Source organism: Candoia aspera, chromosome 1, assembly GCF_035149785.1.
Source record: "Candoia aspera isolate rCanAsp1 chromosome 1, rCanAsp1.hap2, whole genome shotgun sequence".
Classification (NCBI taxonomy): Eukaryota; Metazoa; Chordata; class Lepidosauria; order Squamata; family Boidae; genus Candoia; species Candoia aspera.
The window spans coordinates 113,643,802-113,653,351 of record NC_086153.1 but is presented as its reverse complement, the minus strand read 5'-3'; the positions used below and the strand labels follow the sequence as shown (position 1 = coordinate 113,653,351).

At 38.3% G+C, this 9,550-nt stretch overlaps 1 long non-coding RNA gene across 1 annotated transcript; it reads right to left on the bottom strand.

The window, feature by feature from the left end:
- Window positions 1–4,403: 4,403 nt before the first annotated feature.
- LOC134488581 (uncharacterized) lies at window positions 4,404–6,795 on the bottom strand. The gene is made up of 2 exons (XR_010066981.1): window positions 6,634–6,795; window positions 4,404–4,858 (listed from the first exon to the last, which is right to left on the bottom strand). It is a non-coding gene; the product is annotated as an uncharacterized LOC134488581 (long non-coding RNA).
- Between the last annotated feature and the right edge of the window lie 2,755 nt (window positions 6,796–9,550).

Genomic DNA, 9,550 nt, shown 5'->3' with positions numbered 1-9,550 from the left:
ATTTTGTGTCACTCATAGTATGAAAAAAATGATCTGAGCAATGGTTATTATTATTTTTCATAAGTAAGTTATTTTTTAGACTTTTTTAAAGCATGCCAGATATGTTCTGCACTTGGACTAAATTCTACCCCCAGTAAAAGCTACTTTGGGGTGTTTCGCTGGTAAATGGCTCTCTGTTTCCAAAGCTGATCAGAACAAACAGCCTTGCAAGTAATGCCACATGAGAACAACATCCTTTGTAGCCTGCACCTCTCTGCTTGGGATGGGATTTTACTTTTCTAGTCCATAAGAGTGTGGTGCAAGGTAAGAGTAGATCAAAAGATTAAAAGAAAACTTTTTTATTCCTATATCAACCGTATAAATAAAACAATATAAGTATGGGGAGAACAAATCCTCAATGGGAAAGGAAAAAAAAATCCTTTCTCCTTTCTAGTTGCTGCTGAAATCATACCTTTGTCAGCACTGAATTGGCTTAGAGTAAACTAAACATTTGCCAAGAAATTTTAGAAGGTACATGAATAATAAACACAATGCAAATCATTGGAGAGCTGTTGCTATGCTTATTTGTAAATAGCATAGAAATTAGCATGAGGATGAAAGAACATTGGGGGATACAATTATCATAAAGAACATGATGGAGCTCGGTGCCCAAAATGACACCATTTAACACTCTCCTAAGATTCTCTCCATTGTACAGTAGACAAATAGATATACAATCATGCAGTTTACTACAGTCCATTGAACTGACTATATATGTCTCACCAGTGTGGTATCTCCTGTTTTTAAAAGGAATATATTTTATATTGATTTTAAGCATGTGGAGCGCAATCCTAGTGGCCACTGCAGAGAACTCCAAATTCTTGCGGGCATGGGCCAAGCAGAGAGGCCTTAATATTGTTGTTGTAGGAGTCTCTCTCTTTTTATTTTTTCATATCTTTGATAGTCCTGATACTTCAGGTACATTCAGAAGACATTGTGCAATTACTCTGTAGACATTTCAAGCTGTGCATGTAGAGGCAACGTATCTGCTGGGATTGCTGGCAAAGTAAAGTGGCTGTTCATGGATACCCCCGTAAAGCCAACCTAGGCACATTGAGCCTTCCATAGAATATGGTTGCCTCAACATCGCTAGTACCAATGCAGTCTGCCGTGCACCTTTTCAAAGGCTTTCTGTCATTCACTGTGCTCATTCCTATGTAGCCTAGTTGATCATAGTGATTCTTTTGTCTATTATACAATATATATACAAACTTACCACACTAATGATTAAGATAAAGCAAGACACACCAGACTGTTTAGTAAATGTTGACCCTTGCACCCAGAAAAGCCTGTTCCTACCATTTTTATAAGTACTGTTGAGGGATTTGATATTGAATCTTTCTGGTCTCAAATTAGCAGACAAGAAGCACTTGGGAAATAGAGCATGGAGTATACAGCACAGAGCTGATAAATATGCAGAACAGATTCCTTTTTCCCTCATCAGCTTGCCCTCTAAAAGACTCTGGAGCCACTTTCTGGTTTCTCCCAGTCCTCCCCAGGGCACTCATGTAATTTCCAGTAAGCATTCTATATAATGGGAGCTGGGAGCTTCCCAACTCCAATGTTACTGGATGTCAATGTCAATGTCACACAGCTCACAGCTCATTGCTCAGAAATGATCTAATCTGGAATTTACTTTCCTACCCTTTTTCCCAGAGGTAGTCTTTCATTCCACTCATTCCATATGGAGTAGCCTCAAAACATAGCAACTGCCACATGAATTGAAAAAAAAATATGTATTTCCAGGATGATAGTATGTGATGCCTCCTCCTCCCAGGGATGAGAGAGAGAAAGGGAGAGGGAGAGGGAGAGGGAGAGGGAGAGAGGAGGATCTTGCCTGGAGGCACAGGAATTTAGCTATTTATTTTCTCTCATTTCAGATGCTGTTTTAGAGTATTCAGCTCTATCCATTGTAACCAATCCTGACATATAAATCCTATTAAAAACAAAGAAATTGAAAAGGCACAACTCTTGGACCACCATGTAAATTTGGAAATATATTTTAAAAATAATGATTTTGTATGATTTTTTAAAAGAAAACATCTACATGTGCATATTAGAAGGAATTTCTCCTTTGAAATTAGGATGTATCTAATTCAAACTAGTATATTCATACCTTATTAATGGGGGCAACATGCTCAGCTTCCAAAATAGTAAAAGTCTGCACATAATGGAAAATCATGGTTTGCTTAGATTAATCCTGACTCTCTTTCCTATCTGCCTTCTTGCTGACAAGCTATTCCCTCCAGTCCCTAGGCAACCCAAATTGATTTACTCCACAAGCTAGATATTTACAGAACAGACAACTGGCCAAAATTTGTTGTGATTTTAATGAATGTTTGTACAGTGAATACTGGATTGTTCCAAAAATATGGTTAAAGAAAATGTTTGCCTTATATCCAAACTATTCCTCTATTTCAGTCCAAGTTTTCCATACCTATTGCAGAGGGGTTCTACATTTCTGAATATGACTTTGAAAGCTAAAGTCTCTCTTACTGAAATATCCAGTGTTCTACTTTTATTCAGCATAGTGGCTTTACTTGAAGCAAACATCCTGAAACAGTTATATTCACTTACATAAAATCAAAAGCAACATTTAAGAAATTAAATGGAATTGTGGCAGATTCCCAGAGAACAGTATGGTTTCCTTATCTTTTCTGAAGACAGATTCTCAACACACTGCAATTTGAAAAGCCAAAATATAACTGCTTTTTATATGTAGATAATCTATTCTCCATTGTAGAACCTTCTGCAATCTATATAGAGGGAGAAAAAAAAACAGCACTCTTATAATTATTTGCCTCACAAGTAAATCAGAGTAGACAACAGCAGCATGAATAAATATATCAGTGAAAACCTAAATTAAATAGATATTTATGTGGGTTTCAAACCCACTGGGTGATTCCAAAGTCTGAAAATATAAAAAGTTCCAGTCATAACTTTAGTGGTTTACAAGCCAGCACTCCAATCAGCAATATCAAATCAAGATGAACAGACAGAAGAAAGACTCCACAGCCAGAGGCTCACTGAAGTGAAGGAGAAACACTGTAGACATATGAACCCCATTAGTCAAAAAGGATAACAGTTGTAAAACAGAATGTCTACATTTTGGCAATTCCTAGACAGAAGCAAGAGATGTACAACAGATGCACATTTTAACCTATTTACAATAGGAGAAGGAAAGGAAGGGAAGGGAAGGGAAGGGAAGGGAAATTATGTTTGAAACCAGGAGCATTATTAATGCAATCAGTCTGATCTCCAAATGTGGAAAAAGACTGGGAAGGAAAAATCATATTAAAGTATGTTCTGAATCAATGAAACAATTTATGTCAGTAGCATATATCGTAAGTCCTGAACAGTGATTCCATTTTGATAGACAATGGTTTATTGAAAGAAATAAGCCTAATTCATTAGGGCTATTCCTACAGGACCATCACAGGAGTTATGGGGGAGGGGGAGGGTCATAATGGGTGGAACAATCATGCTAACTGGGTAGAACTGTATCATGCATGTGAGTGGAACTGTCGGGGTGGGTTGGGGGGGTAGCTTTATTTTAAGACATAGAACTGTTCCTATGTTTTTCCTATATCAAATTGGCAAGAAACCTTGCAGGCAGTTTTTGGCGTTTATACTGCCAACATCAAATAGCCTAATTAAAAGGAGCTCAAGAGGCCAAAAAAAAAAAAAAAGGAACTACATTCACCAGTGGTATATGTGGACATTTGCTAGCCTATAAGTCTCTAGATACAGATGCCAGGAAGAACTGGGTCTTGCTCCAAAAGCTGTTGGCTTTTGGTCCACCCTCATGTTCATGAATTCAACCTTGATGCAAAATGACTTTATGCATTGTAGAGCTACAATGACATAAAATTCTTCCATACAATCACCTGAGGCATGTCAAGAGAGCTACATAGAGAATGGTTATGGCTTCAGAGGCAATTTGAAAGTTTGCAAGAATGTCTTTAATTTACAGCCTGTGAACCACTGGTTGAGAAAATCTATACCAAGATCCAAGTATAGCTCTTGAATGTCTGTGCATGTGGAAAAGAGATATCTCATGGTTTGTGTTTTAATGTGAACTTTTCTGATTCAGCTCTGAACTCTGAAAACTAAAGAACAGTTATTTGAAATTCACAATGCAATACAGTACTCTCACTTTTAATAACAGTTGTGCATACGTCAAAAGAAAATGTAGACCAAAATTTGTGTTGTTGAAAATACTGTACACAGGTGCACTATATTACAGAAAATTGCTTTCAGAAATGCACATTATCAACAATGCTAAGAAAAAGCAAACACAGAAAATACATATAATGAGCTTTTAAAAAAATAACAAACAAATGAAGAAATAGGGCAAACTGAACTTCAAGTTTTTTGACTGGGATTTATTTTTTTCCATATGGTCTCCATTTCCCCAAATGAAATATTCTGCAGTTTTGAACATTGTTACAATGAGGTCACTACCATTGATGGCTACAAGGATGGCAGAGATGTTGCAATTATTCATAGGGCTAGAACCTTAATTAATACCATTTCTAGGGTTTAATGAGTTTTCTACAATCTCAGCTAATCACTGAAATGGTCCATTTGCTTGTCTTAATACATGTCCTAAGATTTCTCCTATGATTGCATTTCATTTCCAGAAGCTTCCAGATTCATTTCCAGTGCTGTTACAGAAACAATTGAAAAACTGAAGGCAACACTTGGTTGGGTCTGAAATTCAGCTGAAGCTGGGGTATCAATTTTGATTTTTCTCCAGGGTGCTTGGGGGTTGCTTAGGATTTCAACAATCTTTGAGAATTGTGGTATCCACTCCATCCTACAGTTGATCAATGGAAGAATTTCAGTGGACAAAGTAGTGTTAAAAGTTTATTCATTCTGCAGACTCTTTAGAGATGATTAACTGTCTTTATTATATTAAAGGAAACCCAAAGCCATCTGCCAAAGGCAATTGTGTCCAAGCACTGAAACCATTTCATGTGAAAACTCATTTTCAGGCTCCTAATTATTTTTCATTATAGTGGCAGTGTGGAATAGATTGCAATTGGACAGTAATTGCCAGGTCTGAGCAGTGTGGACCATTGCAATGTATCAGTTTAGATGAAGTGTGACAAGGATACATCTAACTACTATATAACTTCCATTAAGCAACTTCCCTGTCCCTGCTCATGTAACACTTCATAGTATGTGGTCAGCACAAGGTCATAATAATGGTTTTCTGACTGACTTCAAGCATTTTGCACAAGCAAAAGCTGCTTCACTCCTTCTTTTTATTAGCACAATTCTGACAATGTCCAGCTGTTACAGTTGTTGGTGAAATATTTATGGTATTTCTTCAAATGTGAGATTTCTCAAAGACACTTAGGGGTAGAATATATCCAACAGAAAATACTATAGCAGCCATTATCTATCATTATTTTTAAAATGGAGTAAATTTCTACTTTATATTCTTAAATCAAGACCAGTGATTGATCTCTCTTCTCCCTCCCTCCCTCCCTTCCTTCCATCCATCCATCCATAATCAGTCTAAGAATGGAGGACTGGTAAGATTATTATATATTTCAATGGAATGGAATTTCCCTTATTTGGAACTTCTTTTTCTAGAAAGTCTTCTTTAGAAGGGAGGGAGGATCAAGGAGGTAGTGAAATCAAGGAGGTAGTGAATGAAAGAATAAATGGGGAGGCACTCTGAGAAGATGGTCATATTCCATGTGAAGAATTCTAAAGATGCAATAGGTTTCTCAGAATTTCCGAGGAGAAGCAAGTAAGACGTTTGGGGGTGCCTCTGTTTTCCAAGCTATCTGGTTTCTGAGGCTGAAACAATGTCCAGGAGTGTTTTTAATTGCCTTTGACTGATGTACCAACTACATATCATCCTGGAGGGAGATGATCTTAAAACATTAGTGTGCACCTGGTAATGACCACACTTGACTACAGTAATGCATCCTATATGGGGCTGTCTTTATGTTTAATCCAGAAGCTGCAGTTGGTATAGAACACAGCAACCCTGTTGGTCTCTGGAAGAAGAACTTAGACCAGATTACATATGTCTTGGCTGCTAGTTTGTGTCTTGGTGAAATAGAAAGTGCTGATTTAAAGGCTACTACAATATACAGATAGCTATAGCTATAGCTATAGCTATAGATCGGTTCAATCGTGTCCAGTTCTCAGAGACTGCCTGGACTAGTCCCTGCAGTTTTCTTGGCAGGTTTTTCAGAAGTGGTTTGCCCTTCCCTCCTTCCTAGGGCTGAGAGAGGGTAACCGGCCCAAGGTCACCCAGCTGGCTTCATGCCCAAAGTGGGACTAGAACTCATGGCCTCCTGGTTTCTAGCCCAGTGCCTTAACTACTACACCAAACTGGCTCTTATTACATAATAACACAGATTATATTATTCTTGTATATAGAGGGAAAAGCATCACAAAATATAAGAGAAAGCTTTTTTTATATGTGACAGGGTTATCCTCAGTAAATATAGTAAATATTTTTTTTTTAAAAAAGTCAACATAAAGCTGGGATGGGGCGACAGATGCCCTACCTTTTTTTCCCTTGCATAAGCTCTACCTATATATTTTGTACGTAAACTATAGTTTTACTTAGATTTGCTGCAGATTCATCTGATGGAGACTCAGAGTGGAGCCTTCTTTATAGCTTCCCTAGTCCTGTGGAGTCCTCTGCCTGACAGGAGCTTAATGTCCTCCAGAAGCAGCTGCCTCAGTCTGAATAATATCGGGCTGGCTGTGAAAGATAGCATAACAATTCTCTACAACAGGAGAAGGCAACCATTTATGGCCTGGGATTATAATTAAAATAATAGTTTTAAAGTTTTTTTTTTAATTGCAGTAAGGAATTGTACAAAGGTTTACAGTCAGATATCAGGAGAGTGTTTGAAGGACTTTGGAGCTATTAAAAAGAGTCTGGAGGCTGCATGGGGCTCCCAGGCTGGAGGTTGCCTATGCTGGTTTAGACACCAAAAGTCCAGACAGTTGCCATAGCATCATCCAAAGCAGTGGTTCAGTGGTTACGATGTTGAGTCAGAGGACTATTAAGGTCAGCAGCTCAGCAGTTCAAAACCCAAAAGCGTGAGCCGTGTGACAGAGAGCTTCCGTCAACTTGTCCCAGCTCCTGCTAACCTAGCAGTTTGAAAGCATGCAAAAGCAAGTAGATAAATAGGTACCACTTCAGTGGGAAAATAACAGGGACATGAAAGGAGCCCCCTTGGGCATCCCCCGGCCAACAGTGACATCACCGGCAAATCCTTTCAACACAGAAGCACCTTGGCAGGTGCTTCTGACACACACACACAGACACACACACAAAATATCCACAGCTAACTTCTTGGTTAAGTATTTTCACTCTCTGTCTCTCTCTCTCTCTCTCTCTCTCTCTCTCTCTCTCTCTCTCTCTCTCTCTCTCCCTCATTGTCTCTCTTATTCTATTCTTTAGTCACACAAAAACATAAATTAAATTATCCTTATATGTAGAGGGAAAAGCATGTCCTTATCTCAATGGTGTCCTTTCCATTCAGGACGTTGCCTTCAAGGAGGTCAGGGTAGCTTCCCCACCAACTTTTTAACCTCACAGCAATCTACTCCAGTGGAGCAGATTAGCAAGTCACTCAGTGAACTCTGTGGCTGAGCAAGATTAAATCTAGGTTGGTCTTATAGTTCATATAATAGATAACTCTTTCATCTGTCTAGGTCTAATAATTTAGATCTGTGAAGCATAAGTTCCATTCACCACATGGAGCAAAAAAAAAAAAAATCCTTCTACTGGATTTAAAAACGTTCCCTTGAAGCTCACTGCTGCTTGAATTAACCCAAGACTATCAGCTAGCCAAGAGCATATTACTGGTTATGCCAAGGCACAATGAAAAGCAGGCAAATTACAGAGTAGCAGGCTGTGGAAACAACAGTCTGGCAGTACATCAGGAACAGGCAAAGGTGTGGCGAGTCAGATTCTAAGGCACTTTATTCAGACAAGCATCCTGAGAAAGAACAGGCTGTTATGTAATTGGCATAAATTCAGCAGACGTATATTTGATTTTGTTTCTGATGCCTCTGGCTACAATTGAATAATGAATAATAATAAATTATTCTAGTTACACTAATGCACCTTTCCAAGCAGTGGAGTCTCTGAACACAGTAACACAGTGAAATACAATTGATGCTCAAGAAGCTTGCATAATGCAATCCAATATCAGGAAAGCACTTAAAAATCTACTTAATTTTGCTTTTAAAGTACCAAGATTCTAAAGGTGAAACCAGTAATGGTTATCCTAAAAGAGAGGGGGCATTTTGATATCTCTGAGGCACTTAAATGTGAACCAGCCAAATATGATACCCTGGAGAAGAGAGTTTCATCCTGACAAGAATCTTCCCTTCCATCAACATAGCAGCAGTAATGACAATATCCAAATACTAAAAGAGAACAGGCTGAGATCTCTGAAACAAGTTCATATATATCTGTGGCCTGCTTTAAAATTATTTGCAGAGTAATTGACAGTTGAACCTGATGCACAACATGACTCACATCTGTAGGTGAACCCACTGCATTTTAGGCAGAGAGAAGAACAGCCATCCTATAAACGTGGGTGATAGCAGTTACAAATCACCAGATGATCTTGAAAGTTTCGAAGTCCTCCTTTTCCTCTTATTCTGTTGCATAATAAAACCATGTGAAAATAGCATGAAAACAAGGTTTATCTGTAAAATTAGCCTCAAATACAATCTAAAAGGCAGTCTGGATGAGGAGCAGTAAACAGGCATTTCTTCCCTTATTGTTTAAGACAGGGGATGCCCTAGGGAAGGAATGGTTCCTTTGCTTTCTTTCATTCTTAGATGACAGCAGAAGGTATATATTTGCACTACAAGTAAAAGGTTTAACTATGATTAGCAGCTTGCAAGAAGATTGGAAGACAAATGTCTTGGCCCTTTGACCTTCATGGACTTTTCACCAGTGTTTCATATGTTTATCATGAACTATGGAAGTTAGACTTGCAAGATGCTGTATTCACTGCTGCAGACATCTTCTATCTATGGATTGAAGGGTGAAGCTCATTTGTTCTGGACAATACTTTATGGTCTTTTCTTTTAAACATGCAAGGAAAGAGTCTCCTTCAATAAACTGGAGAAACAATGCTCTGGAATCCAAAGTGACTTGCGAGAAGGGTGCATGAGAAAAATTACAAAGTTCAGAGTCACAAGCCTTGTAGCATATAATAGCTATAAGCTACAACACATCAGAAATATCATATTAAAAGGAGATAAGGCTGAGCCAACAGTTTCAATATAGCTGTATCAGGGGAAAATATCAGCAGCAAAAGCACAAACACACGTATGCACACAAAAGAAATAAACTCTGCATTTCCCAGAAAAGCACTGATCCTTGCAATAGAGTGGAGCCAAAATGCTTGTAATTTAGGCAAACTATCATGCCCATATTCTCCTGACATGTGAAGAGCTGTGCAGCTATCTTGTGCTGTACTCAATCATGTAAGTGAAGCAAAGCATG